Genomic DNA, 19,739 nt, shown 5'->3' on the forward strand with positions numbered 1-19,739 from the left:
TATTTTTGTATTTACATTTAACTGTTCCAGAAAAATTTGTTAAAATGATTATCTGTTCTCCACTTAATTGACTTTGATCTTAATCAAAACTCAGTTGACTATGTTTGTGTGAGTCTGTTTCTAAGCTCTGTGTTCTAGACCGTTGTGCTATGCGTGTATATAATTTCACCAGTACCATACTATTTTTATTACGGTCACTTTAGAGTTTTCTCTTTTCTGCTATTATATTGATTTCTGCTCTTCATCATTTCATCCTTTATGTTTGTTTTTGATTTAATTTTCCCATCATTTTTCTAGTTTCTTAAGGTGCAACAACCAATTAGAAAATATAGTAGAAAATATATTCACAGTAAAAATAAATACTGTCAATTCTGTGATTAAAACAAAAGAAATAATTGGTTTTAAAAAAGACAAGATCTAGACTTTCATGGAGAAATCAAAATAGGTTTATTGTTGTATATATACAAAACAGAATTTCATAAATGGACAAAGCATTGAATTGTGGCTACATATATCAACAGAAAACTTCTTTAAAAAACATTATGTTGAATAAAACAAATTAAAATATTGAAGTAAGTGGGAGAGTCAGCAATCAGGAAACTGATGGCTAGGGGTTTGGAAGATTACCAATTCTAAAAGAGGCCTGTTGGTAAAATGCAGAAGCTGCAACAGCAATGTTTGAGTTAAAGATCCGTGAATTTGCAGCCTTTTTTTGCCTTTTGCCACTAGCCATGAAACAACAGATTAGACATAGAGAACAAGATCAGAGAAAGATAATAGGTGGGTAGTGACGAGTTGTGAGGGGCTTTTTTTTCTTGAATGAAAACAGGAGAGAGAAATAGAACTCATTATCTATATAATAAGAGTTACTGTTATCAGACTACTTCATTCTTTTCAAAATTTTGTCATGTACATTTTTTTTTACTTTAGTTTCACAGATCCCCTGTGACACATTTCAAGCTGGAGGTGTGATATAATTTTTTGTATGTCATTTCATCTGTTCCCTAGTTTAGGTATTTACATAACTGTGACTAAAATCCAGGTCCAATTAACTTGTGGTGTTGTGAATTTATTTCACTTTAGCATGAAATTCCAAATTTCTCAACCTAAATCTGTCAGAATCTGACGAAGTTACATATCAACACTTCCCTTGTAAATAAGCAGCATAGGGTATTTGGATTTTTAATTAACAATGTGTTGTTTTAAAAACAAACAAAAGTTTTATCCAAGAAATTTTGAAAAAGCTCTTAACTCAATCTACTATTTGGCATTACTCCTATATGATTAAAATTTAACTGCTAACAATCACATTTTCTCAAACTGTGATAACTTATTCCTTTAATTCCCATCATGTTGGTTGTTGCTGTTACCTATATTTTCTCGTTCTTTCTGTAGACGCTGAATGGCAAACTCTAAACACAGACGTCCAGATAGTGATATGTGTTGGCACTCAGCATTCTCATTTTAGAAGATAGTACTTAAGTTCTACCTTTTGTTACTAAAAGTGTTTAGGTGAAATAATCTCATTATTCCAGGACACACTAATTCACCTGTTTTTTAATGATCATTATGCTTCCTTGTCTCTCACACTCTTTTCTTCAATAACTGAGGTCACTGTTTCTGTAAAAATGACACATGCATATCTTTTTCATCAAGTAAGACAGAAAAAGTACAAAAATAAAAAAGAAATGGTTACTCAAAATCTAACTCCATGGCTGAATGTTTTTCTAGATGTATCTGTGTGTTTATAAACAGATCAGTAGATGGACAGACAGATGAATGGACAGATGGATAGATGCATGAGATTAAGAGCGCCCCCCCATTCTTGCCCCCTGATCTCAATCAGTCCTGTGAATTAAATAGCATTCATTTTCCATGGACGCCAAAATGTATATATTTCAGTAAAAGAAACCATATTTTTTCTGATTTTGACAACTGCTATAACCAGTGCCACCAATAATTCTAAGTTCCCACATGCGCTTCTCCTGGACCATTTCAATAGGTCTCTGGTCTCCCTGCTTCATCTCTTTGACTCATGATATTTCTCTGCGGTGGTGAGAATCACTCGTTAAACAAAAAAATCAGACCCTCTTATCCCCTCACTCAAAACCCTAGAATGGCTTCCTGTCACGTCTGCAATAAAATGCAACTCCTTAGCATGGCCTATAAGGTCCTACCTGATCTGTCCCTGAATTGTCTTTCTGAGAAAATCTTCCAATATTTCCCCTCTGGCCCACTCAGATCCAGTCACACTGAACTTGTCGCTATTTCTAGAATGATCTTAGGTCTTTTCTCCTCGGGGCCTTGGCGCTTGCTCTTTCCTCCACCAAGAGTATTCTTCCCCAACGTTTTTGAATGTATTGCTCCCATATTTTATATCTCTGCTAAAATATGACTACAGAGAAGAATTACCCGACTGTCTTGAAGCCGCCAGCTCCATGTCCAATCCCTAACCCCACTTTATTTCTCTTCGTAACACTTATACTTACTGAAAGTTATATTCTATTATTATTTGGAAAATTTTATGGAATGCATCCCCTATAGAATGCAGACTTCATGAGGGCAGAGAATGTGTTCCTCTTGTTTGCCATTTTATCTACAACAGCAGAGTGGCACTTAGTGGGCATACAAGAAATATTTGTTGAATGTATGAATTTAAAGATAGATTGATAAAATGAGAACTTGCTGGATAGGTAATTTTTAAAATAAAAAATATTAAATTATATTTTAATTTAACTAAAATGTAAGTAAGTTAAAATTAAAAGAATAGCTAAAATGGGGCTATAATTCTTTGTCAAAGGAGATGCTAATTTCAAGATCCCTCTATGGTTTAAAAATGTAAAGGTTTATTTATTATTTTTTAAAATCTCTATTATTTTATCAGTCAATATCTGCTGATCTCAAGATAAAATATGATGGGATCATTACGCTTACCTCTATTTCTAATTCTCCTTCTTATCAACAACTTATTTAGGTTATATTACCTTTACAAAATTAATTTAAAAATTTTCATTCTCCTTTGTATGCCTAATGGTTACAGATGTTTAAGCTGTGGATGGATTTATCCACATGGTTTATCTCTTCCCGAACTATTTATTTTCATTTTTTATTAGATTGAGGGATAACCTTTTGCTTTGTTTTTTATGAATGTCCTAATGATGCTCTATAACCCCTAAGTCAGAGTAGGCTTGAACATGTATACATACTGTCTTTATAGTAGAAAGTCAAGTCACCTGTGTAGAAAATTATTAGATTTCATTTTACTTCTGCCTGAACTTTCTATTATCACTCAACCATCTTCTGGCTTATGTTGCTATGAAGACTGTTTAAATTTTGCCCCTTGTATTATACTTGATTGTCTCTGTATTGACATTACTAATATTTGCCAATGTTTGGTTCTCCTCATCTTTTGGGAATACAGATAACTACGCTTCTCAGCTTATTTGCTGAAAAGGAAGACTATATGAGTAGTTCTAGCCAATGGGGTATGAAAGGAGGTGATAAACAACACTTCTAGGCCAAATCATAAAAAGAGTAGACTTTCATATGCATTCTCTGCTAGCATGATGACAAGGGGTCTCCATGTTTCCCTTTGTGAGACTAATGGATTGTGGATCAGAGCCCACTGTCAATCTATAGTTTGAACCATATAAAATTGTTTATTTTTGACCCAGAAAATGGCAATCAATATCATATATTTCGATTTGATGCAACAAACATGAGCATAAATTACAAACAAACTTTTGATGGATTATGGCATTAAAATTCAGAGTTAATTTGTTATCACAGTTATCCACTAGTATAAATCTTGATTCTGATATCTTTTTTTTTCCTGAGATAAGGTGTATGTTTTGAATTTTCAGAATCACTTCTCTATTTCTGGTAAGTTATCTTCTATTTTACCTTTGTATATACTTTCTTTTCCATTTGAACTGTATTTTTCTTTTGCAACTTCGTATTTTTTAAAGGGAATTTCTTTTGTCTGTATTCCACAACAATCACCTCTCAATTTTATGTCATTATTTATTTTTTTAATTTTATTTACTATGGTTTCCTCAGACTTAGCAATTATATCAGTGTTTAGTTTTAATTATTCTTATTCTGTTTTTGTATATTTTTTATTTAGCTTTCATTTCCTTATTATTTTAGTTTATATTTGTGTCTTTTATTTCTGCAAAATATTTGCTTTTTTCACTGTTTTACTATATTTTTTTTGCTGAGCTTTTTTTCCTCTTTCTTTCTTTGTTTTAAAGAAATATCATGCCTCTATTTCCATTGTAACTATGATAAATGTTTTATCTGATACGATTTTGTGTTTCCTTGAGTAATGCCTCTTACAGTGCATGATATTTCATAGCCGTGTGTTTACATTTTTCTCTTTTCAAACAAAAATCCTTTGCCTCATGTTTCATTCTGATTCTTATCTTCGAGGTAGGCCTAAGACTGTCTGAAGAGAAGTGGAGTGGAGAATGAGTAAGGGTAGTAGTGAAGGGGTTATGAATCGAGGTGGCCAATAGTCTCAACTTAGCGTCATTGCTTTGAGCAACCTCTCACCAAACTGTTTTTTCTTTATCTTGAGCTGTGTCTTTACTAGGTTTGAGGCATTGATGAAGAGAATGTAGATCACAGCAAAACCCTTTAGGTCACAATCTTTCTGTCCTTGAATCTTCTGCTCACCGCTTTCTCTGCCTCCTTTTTGCCTTCAAGTCTGGCAAATTCCAAAACTAGAGACTAGTTTATATACAACAGAAACTGCTTGTTCACGTGATTTCTCTGAAATCTCCACTTTGTGAGTCCTTCAGGTCAAACTAAATCTCTACAGGACATTTCCCATTATCATCCCCACATCTTCACTTAACCATACTCCTTCGAAGTACCAGTCCCTGATTTTAGATATCATCATTCTATTCAAATGATCATAGGGCTTATCTTTCAGGACAACAGCCTCACATTTGGAAAAGATACAAGCTATTTGAAGTATCAACAACATTTCCATGTATTCCTTCCTCTTGACCCAGAAGTCACAGTTTTTGGTTCATTAACTAATACAGTGTTTGGACTTGATTGTGTGGTATCAGTCCATATTTCAATGAGGATGAGAACCACAGTTTTTCTACTCATCATTATATTTATAAAGATTAAAACATTGTTGGTATTTGGTATATTTTAGAACTTGAAAAATTGTTGAATGAATGACTGAATAATTGAAAGAAAAAAATGAAATAAGATCTTGGAAACAATGATACAGATAGTAGTCTGCTTTAAAACTCTAACATTTCAGAGCAAATAGCCTTGCCTCTAGTCAATTTATAATATATTGTTATTGATATACATTTAAAATTGATATTTAAAGTTCTTTCCTAAGCAATATTATCTCAAGAGACCCAAATTTAACTTAACACAGAGTTTTCATTTTCCATATGAATCTGATAGTTATTTCCTAAAATAAATGTGTGATGGTATACTGGACAGCGGACGTTTTCAATGAAGGCAAATCATCCTACTGAATAACATTAGCATAGAAATATCCCATTGCCTTCTTTATTCACTTTATTTTTTTCTCTCCAGATTCACCATATGACTCATTATACATTTTCTTTTCTAGGATATAAATAAATATATAGCTTACTTTAAGAATCTTTGTCATGCCATTTTTTTCTACTTCCTAAGTTTGAACATTAATAATTTTATGGTAAGAACTTGTGAATATAAAAAAATTGTTACTTCTTAAAACTATTAATAGACTATGAGAAAAAGAAATATAATACAGTCTTTCATTTACAAAAAAAAAACTAGATGTACGTATCTATATTTTTAAGGAAAAGTGGCTTTAAGGATATTTTGCCAATGTAAGCACTCTATAAATTTTAAAATCTACTCTCCCTAGAAAGAGGGTGACAGTGACAAATCTTCTCTATAAGATTGATTTCTTTGGACTGTAAATGTGTCCTCAAACTAGTAAAGTGAAACATTCTTTCTCCGTCATGCCAGAAGATAATTTTTAAGTCCTTTCAGGGACAAAAAGGAACTTACATACATTGTATTTGGTAGTAAATTATGACCTAAATCATTACCAAAAATTAAGTGAATTACTAAAGTACTAAACAATTATTCAAAGAAGTCAAATCTCTTGAACAGTCACTGATTTTCCGTGTAAACACTTTCTACGAACATCAGCCTCATTGACAATGAACTTTTCAGGGAGTACCTGAAGCAAATCAGTATGCTAACAAAGCTAAAACTAATGAGAATTCAGTGAAAAAATGTTTGGTTCCAACTTATGACTGTTTAGTAAAGGTGCTGCTTTATTCAAGATTATTTTCAAATCAAGATGGATTCATTATCACAGTGTTAGAATGATAATTAGAATTAAGAAGAAAGAGTAAAATTACAAACCTGTAACAAAACGATAGATTTCAATGAAATTTCCAATGCCAAATTATATTTTGAAAAGTAGGTAGGATGTTTAGACCACCTTGCAAATTAGAGAATTACTGAAAACATGTGGAATAGATTTAAATTTTTAAAAAATTGTTTATATTGCAATATTGGAAAATAAACTGTAATTAAAACTACTATTATAAAGTAAAACAGTTGTATAGACTATTAGAAGAATCACTATGTGCAAATATGAAAGAAAAATAATTTTAGAACATAATGTATCATGAACTGGCAATGATTTAGTCAGAAAACACTGAATAAAAACATAAAAATGAACAATAAGAAAAAGTATAAAGAGTCAGGAAAATTAAGGTAGTTTTACTATTTTATTATTATTATATTATGCTATTTATTTTTAATATTATGTTTATATGTAAAAAAGATAAATATTATTAAAATCAAAAGACATCTTAATCTTTTCATTGTATAAATATCTGTCTGGACAGTATCTGTGCAGTATCAAGAATCCAGATTTGTAAAAACACAAGCTTTTTCCTTCTCCATCACCCATGCTGGAGGTAAAAACTTCCTAGAGATAAAGACTAGACTGACTGGATACTTCTGAATTCTGGAAATGCTGTGCTATGAGATTTAGTCCCATCCTGCAAATGAAGCAACCAAAAATTGATGGAGAGATTACAAAGCAAAACAAAATCTTAGCCCTTCAATCAACTGATAAGTATTGGGGTAATTTAGGAGTTATTGAAGAGGACTTGTGAAAACTTGAACTTCTGCAGATCGTTTAACTATATACTTTCCTAAGATACTTTAAGAGAAAGAAGAGACAAGGAAGGGGAGGAACAGGAGGAGGGAGAAACTGACGAAAGGTAACAGGTGCTAGGCTTTTACGCAGTAGATAATCCTGTTAATTTTATTGAGTTTTTCAAATCACACCAGAATTATCTACTGATTTCCTTTTCTTTGTTTTTTTTTTTGTAATAAAGATTAGCCCTGAGCTAACATCCGTTTCCAATCCTCCTTTTTGCTGAGGAAGACTAGCCCTGGGCTAACATCCGTGCCCATCTCCCTCTACTTTATATGGGATGCCGCCACAGCATGGCTTGACAAGCGGTGCGTTGGTGCCGCCCAGGATCTGAATATGTGAACCCCTTGGCCACCAAAGCCAAGCACATGCGCTTAACCACTATGCCACCAGGCCAGCCTCTTCCTTTTTTATTTTTTTAATCACGTGGTTTGGATTACTTCTTTTCCTAAAATTCCGTGGAGACAAGATCTTTAATATATTATTCTTCAGTAGACCTACACTGTGGGCCATCTTGGTAGGTGGAATTCAGTTTTATTTTTAATGACACTTGACTCTTGGACAAAATTGTGTATGAAGAAGCTCATTTATCTTTTCTGGAAAAAATAACTGCAATTATGTGCCTTTATAATTCCATAAAATATAGTAGTATATTTTTATTAATTTGGTTACTCTTTCACCTTAAACATACTCACATATACAAAAGAAAACATGCATGGACAAAGCAAAAACAAAATAAGCTCATTAATAATCAGTTCTAAAGCAATTATACAGTGACAGAGAAATAAATTTGCTCTCCAATTCTTTATAAAAAATCAAATAGAGATATTCAATTTTCCCCACTTTTGAAAATTTTGATTCTTCTTCAGTCAGAAAGTTTTAGTTGATTAATTGATTAATTAGCATAATCATATCACAGCATTTGTGCTCCTCCACTTGAAAATGAGCAGGGAACTGAACAAGCAGTTGGTATGTAATAAAATTTTACTTAATGAGCAAAATAAATATGTATAAATACACAAGAAACAATAAGTTAAATTCTCATGTTTTGAATTATAAAAAATTAAATGATATAAAAGAAAAAATTGATAGCTGGATTTTATTTTGGGGGTTATTCAACTTTCCATAATAAGAAATTACTACCAACTTACACTTCGTGACAAGTTAGCCTTGAATCAAGATGACCAAACTAACAATTGTAGCAGAGCATGTGATGTGTCGGATCTACTGAGTTTGAGAAAATTTAAGGAGTCGCATGAAGAAAATTATGAACAACTTAGAGTGCTAATATATGTCTATATATTTTCTTCTTATATGTATTTCATTGTATATATATAAAATATGTACACATATTGACAAATACATATCTATATGTATATGTACATATATATCATACATACGTATACACACACACACACAAACACACACACTGCCAAAGTATTTGATAAACCTTATATCACATATGTCTTTATCTCTTGCAGAATACCTTGGATTTGTTTCTTTTTTTATCTGAGTACTTCCTCCAATACTGTTTTCAATATAGGTCTTTTGGTGATCAACCTTCTGAGGTTTTGTATGCGTGAGAATATTTCTACTATGCCCTTACATTTCAGTAAGAACTTGACAAGATATAAACTCTGGGTTGAAAGTTCCTTTGGTCCACGTTTTAAAAATGTTACTTTCTTGTCTTCTTAAATTCACTGTTGTTATTGAAAAGTTTGAATCCATCTGATCATTCTTCTTTTGTAGGTGATCGGCTCTTTCTCTAATGGAAGCTTTATAGGACTTGTTCTTTGTCTTTGATAACCTTAAATTTCACTGTAATGGGCCTAGATGTTGGCTTTTCCTTCTGTCTCTTATTTTGCACTCTATGGGCCCACTTATCTTTTATTCTGCGATATTTATTGCCATCATTTCTCCAAATATGTCCTCCTCCCTACTTTTATTTTTGTCTTTTCTCTGTGATCTCTGTTATCTGGATGTTGGCACCTCTCTTTTTATCTTTCTATCTCTTAATTTTTCTTTTATATTTACATTGTTTTGTCTTTCCCTTCTCCTTTCTAGATAGTTCAGCTCACTAATTTGTATCCATACTCCTATTAATTATTCCATTGTATCTTTTATTGCAACTATTAAATTTTTTATCCCTAATATTTTACTTAATTGTATTTATTATTTTGTGTTCTCTGTTTTTGTTTCTCATATGTTCATGTCTTTTCTTGATTATGTTTCTAATAATTATTTTGAATCCGTGGTCTTTTGTTCAAATATCTTTGCTTCTTATGGTATTTCTCTTTCTTTCTCATTTAAGATAAATTTACTCACCATTATTCACCATATTTAGTATAGTAAAGCCATATTTCTGTGGGGGACATTCCCTAGACATGTCAGCAAAAATTTTTGAGTGAAGAAGAAGGGATGAGGCCTAGAATAGAGTGTCCTGTGTATTACATATTTATAATTACTTATTTTTATTATTTATTATCTCTCTAAGTAACACATCAGATCAGAGATTCACGTTAACACTCTGCTTCTCCCCAACAAGAAGCAGGGCAGGGAGGTAGGGCAGAACACCTCAGAGTCTGGAGCCTAAATTGTGAGCTGCTAGTCTTCAGGATTTGGAGATGGAGATGAAAGAGAGTGACTTCTTGAGCAGGGGATGGGATTCCAAGATTCCAAGATTCTGCACTAGCTTCTGCATTGCCCTGATTTTGCCATGAGGCACAGACATCACTGGCCTGAGCCTTTGCTAAACCTTCTTTCTTTTCCTTTTTTTCCCAGCTTATTGACAGATAATTGACATACGATATTGTGTAAATTTAAGGTGTACAATGTGATGATTTGATATATGTATATAGGGTGAAATGATTACCAGAATAAAGTTAGTTAACACATCTATCACCTCACTCATTTCTCATTATTATCTGTCCTGCAAACTTTTAAGATCTACTGTCTAAATTGAGGGGACACTCTCACAGCAACAATGGAGGAAGAGAAATGAGCAGAACTCAAGCTACTTTTTTCTGATTTATCTTCCATATTAGCAGGCCCTTCCATATAAGCAGGGCCGTATATGGCCCATATAAGCAACCACCCCCGTTTATTTTTCTACATCTCCAGCGGGGTTCTCACAATTCATGGTTTCTGCTTCCCTCTCCTCTTGGGTCTCTTGATGCTTCCTTCAATCTGATGGTGGGAAAGAGAACCAGAAGCTGGTGCTAATTTACCACGTTGGTAAAAAGTAGTCCTACTGACAGTTTATGAACTCACTGAAAAATTAAACAATAGCGTTATAAGTAAGCATTACTTAGAAATTACTTGTAGCAGGTACTGTTGGTTACCTACCTAGCATTCTTTAGGAACCTCCATTTCTTCTTTTCTAACACAACCTTTTGGTGTGTGTGTGATTATCCTTGTCCACACAGGCGTGTACTTCATTAAGCCAACAGTTATAATTTCATCCCCCAGCTATTATTGCTTTGGAACAGTATGACTCTATTCTGTTAATCACATATGATAGGGAGCTTCCTGGGAAATAGGTTCCCAGAAAGCTTATTTTTATTAATCACAAAAGTGATCAGTCCACATTTTTTTAATTGTTATTCTGTCTGGATTTAACATGTGGAATTGCTGCAGCCTTCTTGCTACCCTCCTGAAGATGACCCCACACATAAACAGGTAGAGTCAAAAGAATTTTAGGAAAGCAAATCTGAGTCCTATAGTACTGATTCTAGAGCCATCCTACTTCCTTATCCTTATTAGAGAAAAAAAATACATTTCCAATTGTTTGCAGTTTGGAATTTTTGTTATTTGCCAATGATGGCATTCTTACTGATGTGTTTAAATAAATTCATCAGAAGGGTTTTAAAACTGTGTGTAATGGATAATCAATCAAGTTCCTTGATGCATGAGTGTTTATTTTAGTGATATATAAACTCTTAAGAATTTGTTGACCATGAGGATGAAATTGTTGAAATCGGACATTTCCCAGCCAAGTAAAGCAAATTAAGTTCATTGAAAAAAACCACCCCAAACAAAAAATTTTATCCTGTTGATATGTATTGCAAAAATGAGTTTGCTACTTTGTTTTTAATCTATACTTAATACACAGCTATAGAACTCAGCCAAATTAATGTACTTATGACTATCTAATTTTAGGAAAGTCACTTACCAAATTCTAAACAACTTTCTGTGGGAAAACAACAGCACTTTCTCTACTGTTTTTTAATTTAAGTTTTCTACTAATCCTAACTACTGAAAATGTACTGTTTTAGAAAAGGTGTGTGGATGTGTGGAAGGGACATATTTTACTTCAGGTTTAATTTCATCTAAAGAAGTCTATGTAAATTCTTATGCATACATTATTTTCTGAATGCTAACTAACCAGGAAAATTTATATGGTTTTATTTTTTACACATTTTCAATTCTATGCTGGGCTTGGCTTAGTGGAGCTGATACAACATAATGGGAACCTTGTTTTTCTTCATTTTAATATGATCACTGAGGATTTCCATTGTTTATGTGAGAAAGAAGCACAACAAATTAAGTACCCTTGTGCACAGGGCCAACTTATTTCCCACTTCTATAATGCGTAATAACAAAAGTCTTTAAAGATTTATAATATCAGAATGATTTTTAAAAAGATAGAAAGTCTCTTAGTATGTATCATCCTTTTAAACACTTCAAATTTTTAAGAATTAAGGGACTGTGGACTGTCCGTTTGCAAGTTTATATTTTTATTGGAACACAACTTCAATTTCAGAAAATAGTATTTTAGGATATAGGTCCTTGTGTCCTCTTGTTTCCTTGTAGCCCATTTGCAAGCATGCTTTTCTTCTATTGTTAAATATATTTAAAATGCAGATATGTAAAAAATTTGCTATCTATCTCTCTGCATGCCTTCATTCTGTCTTTCCGGTTGTATATATATTCCTAATTTAAAATAATTGCCTAAAGTCAATTTAATACTTTTATTTCCATGTCTTATTTCCCATGTGTACCATCATCAAGATATGGACTGTTTGAAAAATATGTGACTATATTGTACTTGGAATATAAAATACTTGTGCCAGATGACAGAAATCCCTTTTCTTACTTGTCATATCAAAATAAAACAAGTTTGACAAGCACCTACTTGTCAAAGACATATAATTGGATATTAAATGTTTTAATAACTCATAAATTCTAGCTAAAATTTTTATTCACTGTAATTTGATATGGAAATGTTATACAATTTTAAAATGTAGCATTTCCTTAGAACAAAATTGTTTCTGCTGTATTCCAACTCATACGGAAGATAGGATCTTCCTTTAGAATCATACTTTCATTGTCTTCCTTTCTCACATTAAAATCACATTTCTTGTGAAACTACTATTCCTTGTGATAGAGTGGAAAGAATAGGCAAAGATTTTAGAATGTTTGAATCTCATCCCCCAACATACTTAGATTGAAGTTGCCTCAAGTAGAATCAACTAGAATAAAGGAGCGAAGGCATTTCAGTTCTACATTAGTTTATATTACAACTCTACATTACATTACTTTGGCTCCAGAACCCTGATGTATTCTCTTAATAAAGAGAATTGGCTAGATCCAATGTGAGATTTAAAAAGCTATATGGTCTCCATGATCAAGATTCCTTTTTTTTTGTGAAGGAAGATTAACCCTGAGCTAACACTCATTGTCAATCTTCCTTGTTGTTTTGTTTGAGGAATATTAGCCCTGAGCTAATGTCTGTGCCAATCTTCCTCTACTTTATACGTGGGTTGCCGCCACAGCGTGGCTGATGAATGGCGTAGGTCCATGCCTGGCATCCAAAGCCATGAACCCGGACTAACAAAGCAAAATGTACCAAACTTAACCACTATGCCAGGGGACCAGCCCCCATGACCAAGATTCTTTAGACTCACAATCTGATCTTATCCTTCTCAGTCTTAATACTTTGAGGATGATGTTTGAGTACAAACAACGGAAAGGAAAACTGAAGAAAGACTCATCTTAATGCTGCAACAGAAGTAATATCTTTCTCCAACATCTTGTTTTTATTGACTTTGGACCTCACCCTGATCTGCAAGAATTTCCCAGAGAAGTTGCTTGGACCCAAGCCATAGCTAGCCATGGAGGAGAAAGAAGCATGTACAGATCCATTATTGGAGAACAAAACCCTCCATATTATAAGATTTTAAATTTGTTTCCTCCAACAATTCTGACGTTGATTAATATCAATAATCCTTCTCCTTGGAAGTAGATTGAGAACAAATATTTATACTGTATATTTCAAAGTTTATATTTTTACTTTTAAGTCTGTAGTTTCCTTCTACACTACCCTTAAGAATTATATCAATCACATTTATGCACAAGAGACATACTGGTCAAGAAAGTAGACGTGCCTTTTCAAAGAAAGTTAATACACTAGAAGAATTAATTTTTCACTTGAAAAAGTAATCCAAACTGCTTAAAATTAAACTATCTATATTGGATGATTCAGCTAAAGGAAGAATAAATCCATCTGAGGATAACAAAAATCAGATCAAACATTGATTTTCTGTGAATAAAACTGTGCTAAATTGCTTGTACTCCAAGGTTTCAGTGTCCTATAGATATAACTATAGCATATTACTATAATGAATTTCAATCTTAAAATGTTCTATTTGACCAATGTTTGTTCAATTAAATAATTCTTAGCAAGTTCTATAAGAAAGAAACTATAAGAATTAACAAACTATAAGTTCTCTGAAAACACAGTCTGAATTCAGTCAAGTTTTACAGATATTTTCTAAAGTGATATGTAAATTGAGCATTTATATAATTACTTTAGAGACAAATTTCTTTCAGACTTTCAATAGAGACAAGAATCTTTGAAATTCTGATATAGTTTTCCACTGGGATCAAGCTATGAAGAAGCTTACCCAAGAGATGGTACATCACTCTAAAAATATCTTAATTTGTGTATATATACTTGAAAACATGACACACAAAGAAGAAATCTGTGAGAAGAAGATCCCTGGAAAGATAGACAATATGAAAAATCTTAAAGCTGAAAAACGTAGGGGATATGTAGGTGTAAAAAATTTGGTCCCAATGATTCAAAAGACTCAAAGGTACTGTTCTTGAAATACAGAACCATCTCAGGTGACATTCCATAGCAATACAAAGGTGTCTGACAGATGCCACTGTTAGTTTCATAATGTGTTTATGATCTTATCAATATTTATGCTCTCAAACATCAACTATGTGCTTATAACAATTTTTTTATATCAATACTAGCACACACCCCCACACTCACACACTGAGTTCTAGAGTTGTATATCCAATTGGTATTGAATATTTCCATCTGAATAACCCCATAGAAAATTCGGACACAATATGACCAAAACTTAAATCATTAGCACTGTACTAAGCTGCTCTTTCTGCAGTATTCATTAACCCAGAGAATGATACCCCCATCCATTCAATCTCACAAGAAGTGATTATTTTATCCTTTCTTCTCTATCTTCACATTTAATCAGTAACCAAGTCTGTAGACCCTCTATCCTAAACACCTCTTGTCAATGTAACTTTATTAAGATGTATTTTCCATATCATATAATTCCTCCATTTCAAGTGTACAATTAGTACAAAATAGTAAATTTATCAAATTGTGCAATCATCACTATAAGTCAGTTTTAAAACATGTCCATCACCCAGTAAGATCCCTCATGTCCATTAACTTTTAACCTCCGTCCCCTTGCCCTGTCTTCAGGCAACCACTAATCTACCTTCTGTCTCTATAGATTTGCCTTTTCTGGACATTTCTTATAAATAAATCACACAATATGTGTGAGGCCTTTTGTTTTTAGCTTGTTTCACTTAGCATAATGTTTTTAAGTTTCATTCATAGCACAGCACGGGAATATTATTCTATTGCCTGGATTTACCACATTTTCTGCATCCACTCACCAGTTGATAAAAATTTAAGCTGTTTCTAATTTTTGTCTGCTTCAGATTTATTTTTTTCTTTTTTTAAAATTTTGGTATATTACATATAACATAAAATTTACCATTGTAATGATTTTTAAGTGTATAGTTCACTGACATTAGATACGTTCATATTGTTGTGCAACCTTCACCACCATCCGTCCCCACAATGCTTCTCATCTTGTAAAACTGAAAGTCTGTACCTATTAAACAATAGCTCCCCATTCCTCCTCCCTTTCCAGCCTCTAGCAATCACCATTCTACTTTCTATCTCTATAAATTTGATTGTTCTAGTTACCCTATATGAGTAGAATCATACATTATTTGTCTTTTTGTGACTGGTTTATGTCACTTAGCATAATGTCTTCAAGGTTCATCCATATTGTGGCATCTGTGAGAATTTCCTTCCTTTAACAGGTTGAATAATATTCCATTATTTGCATATGCCACATTTTATTTATCCATTCATTCATCAGTGGATACTGGAGTTGCTTCCACCTTTTGGCTATTGTGAATAATGCTGCAATGAATATGAGTGTACAAATATCTCTTTGAGAGCGTTCTTTCAATTATTTTGGGTATATACCCATAGGTGGACTTTCTGGATCATATAGTAATTCTATTTTTAATTTTTTGAGGAACCCCCATACTGTTTTCCATAGCAGCTGCATCATTTTACATCCCCATCAACAGTGCACAATGGTTTCAATTTGTCCACATCCTAGCCAACACTTGTTATTTTCTATTTTTTTGATAATAGGTATTCTAGTGGTTGGGAGGTAGTGCTTCAGATTAATTTTTGAGTGGCTTTTCTACCCACAGTTATTAAGGGAGAGTGAAAATAAAGGGGAGCAGGTGAATAACATATTGAACTTTCACTATATATTGGTAAACATTACACATAGGTAGATCTTTCCTTCTTTAAGGATGAATATGAAAGATTAAAATGCCAAAAATAAAAGTAAAACACAAGATTTCCTTGAGGCTCTTTCAGCTTGATATTTAAATCGTTTTTGCTAAGATGAAAGACAAAACACAAAAAATAAAAAACCAACAAGAGAAATGTACATTTCACTTTCTTTCTTATAAACTAGTACTATGTTCTCTTTAATTAATCATTGAACACGTATTTTAAAATGACTGTTCTCCACAGATTTCAAGCATTTTATTTTGGCACTGGAGGCATTTTTTTAAGATCATTTTACAGGGAAAACAACGCCATAGATACTAGCAGATTTGCTGCAGCTAAAAGAGAAATTGTGTACCCAGCACCTGAGCCCACTATGATGGTGTCTGAGGCAGGCTTTTCTGCAGAAGTCTCGTGCTCCTGGATCACAACTTAAAACCCAACGCACTAGGCCACAGTGAAAACAAAATTAGCTCCAAAGAGACATTGTATTAAATCATCCATGAATTCATTTTAAGCAATTTTATGTATAATTAATTAATTAGGTAGAGAGAACGATATGGGTTGGCAAAAAAGATAAAGCTTCTGCACACGTGGGGTTTATAGTCTTGTTGAGAGAAATATATGCCAGTAAATAAATAAATAATAAATATATGGTTATAACTGAGAAAAGTGCTATGAAGTATAATTGTATTGTTGTATGAAAGAGGACATTTAAACAACCCAAGAATAATAGGAAAGGCTCCCCTGAGGAATTATATATTGATAGAGATCTGAACAGGTTAAAAGTTAAAAAGATCTTCCAGATCACTTTAGTTGGGGTGAAAGAAAAAAGGAATGGAGGGGACAAAAGAGAGACAGAGAGAGACTCATTTTGAGGCTATTTCAATAGTACTGGTAAAAGATAATAGGAATTGAGTACTAGTGGTGAAGGTAGAGAAAAACAGATGGATCCTTGAGAGCTATTTGCAAAGTAAGATAGATATTAATTATATTAAAAGATTGGTGATGAGAGATTGCAAAATTTGAGCATACTAATGTGCAGGACACGTTCTTGAATCAAGATGCAAAAAATCTCAATTGCAAAATCATTAAACAATATACCCTAGAAAGATAGAGATCACATACAGTCTCTATAACAAATATTGGGTCAAAGAGCAGGGCAATTTATTCACAGAATTCTTCCATAAATAATCTACGAATTAAAAATGATTGAGAGGTGATTTGGCAAAATAATTCTAAAATGCATATGGAATTCTAAAGTTGCAAAAATAACTACAAAAATTCTTAAAAAGAATAAAAACCTGCAATGCCAGATATCCATCCATGTTGTTTTCAAGAGCGTGCTATTAGACACTAATAAATATATCAATGGAATTGAATAGTTCCCTGAAAGAGATCGGAGTATTTTACGGGAACATGTCATATTTTAAAGTGGCATCCCTAAGGGAAACAGACAGACCATTAAAATATAAGTGAGTTAGGGACAAGCTGGTATGAATATGGAATAACAAAGATAAAAAGCAATTTTGGATAGCTTATGGAATTAATTAATTAATTGGTGCTCGTCATACTTGTATTCCTCAGTAATCTTTGTTCTGTAGTACTTTTGTATTCGATGGCATCTATAAACTGGTACTGCACATGATCTCCCAAGTTCACCTCCGCGCTCTTAAATGCCTGTTGGGCAGCGTAACCTGAAATAGCCCACAGCAACACATTGCTTCTTAAACTGAAATCTGGGCATATAGGAGTCTGTTTTATTTTTTCTTTACAATTACACATACATTATAAATGATTTGCATGCATTTAACACATAGCTTAGATATATATTTAGAACAGAAAAGAGGAGGAAAAGAAAAAAATATTTTGAAAAATCACTGTAAGAGAGGGAAAAATCACCTTAATTATCCAAAGCAATATAACAGTACAGGAAATAGATGTTTTAAAAAATAGTTTTAGTGAACAGATATAAATGGATTGCTGAAATGTTTAAGTTATTTATGTACTATTTTCTTCTTTATACTTTCATTTATTTTCATTATAAATATGCATTACTTTTGGAATTAGAAGACACATGCACACATAAAGCTGATATTAATTTTTTCCCAGAACATCTTAAAAATTTTAAGCTGAAAGACTTCAGAAGCCTCTCTGTTGCCTCCTTCATTTTACATTTTAAAGCTGAAGTTATATACTTTTTTTTGAAACAAAATTTTTACTTACCAGTATTTTTACTAATTGTTTTTTGATCCTCCTAAAATCTAAAAAACTAAAGTTTTTATATTAAATAGCCCACTGAGTATGGTACACACACTTTTCTAGCTAAAGGAGCCTCACAGTGAGGAGCTGAAAGATAAGAACTTAAAGGAATTAAATGTTTATACATTCTGCATTTTTGCTTGCTAGAAACATACCTAAAAGGTGTAGAAGTAACTGGAATTAAATGATTTGCATCCTTGGCTCCAGTTCACATTTAAACAAGTTATTGACCTGCTGTCACTTCCTGCTTTCTCAGCCCTGACAGAGTCTCTGAATTGGTCACAGATTTTTATGTCATCTATTTTTATGTTCTGTTTATCAAATGGAAGGAAGATGACAAGAAAGTTGAAGTTACTCTGAAATGGTTAGAGACATGAGGAAAAGTCGATTAAAGTGAGAATAAAATAATACACCTTTTACCGTTCAAAGTATGGAGAATTTACAACTTTTTCTGCGTGTTGATGCCTCATAGGTATTGTATAGGAAAATTTCATGCCCTTTTACTTGCAAGATTAAAAACAGACAAAATTTTCCCAAGAAGTAATAATAAGTGGGAAGTTAGTGGAGACATTTGCAGTTTTTGAATAGTCTTTGCAGACCAGGTTCTAGAAAATACAAAAGCCACTTAGCAAGTTATTGTGTTTATGTTGCCTCTTATAGAAATAACTGTTTTAACATCTTATTTTCATATTGTTCTATTTTTAATACCACAAAATGTTCTTCATTTATTCAACAAATATAGTTGGATCATTAGATATAACCAAAACATACCATTAGAAGACAGTGGATAAAAAGAACCATAAAACACTTCCTCTGCCCTCAATATGTTAATATATTTTTAAGGATAAATTAGAACCACCTTATGAAAGAATTTTTAATTCAATCAGATGATTTGTGATAATTCTCTCACAATCACTGATCTTTAATAATATTTGGTGAGCAATAGTCCAGTTACATGCAGAATTTTGAGAATGTAAATTCACACTGAAATCCTTAAGACCCACAGTGAATTATTTTAAAATCTAGTTTGTGTATTTGTAATTGTTTTTCTCACTATAAGATTTTTCTCTTTTCACTGGATTTACCAAGTTAGAAATCATTATTGCAAGATGAATTTTTTCTCATGATTATTTAAATTATCCTGTGTGCGAAAAGATAAGAGAAACTCTGATAACTGTATCTATGTATTTAAATATTTCCTCACTATGTAACATTTTCTTGGTATTGAGGTGAATGCAATTTGAATCTAAGACATCCTTGCCATTCAGAAAATAAAAATCCTTATATTGCAGAGAGTGTCATAAAAAAGTTACAGGACAGGCATCTCAGTCTCTTGCACCAGGCTTTCTCTGTTTTCTCCTCACCAGTGGGGCACGCTGGATGAGCGTTTGTCCTGTAGAAGCTTCTCTCTGA

Source organism: Diceros bicornis, chromosome 6 (genome assembly GCF_020826845.1).
Source record: "Diceros bicornis minor isolate mBicDic1 chromosome 6, mDicBic1.mat.cur, whole genome shotgun sequence".
In the NCBI taxonomy this organism is placed as follows: Eukaryota; Metazoa; Chordata; class Mammalia; order Perissodactyla; family Rhinocerotidae; genus Diceros; species Diceros bicornis.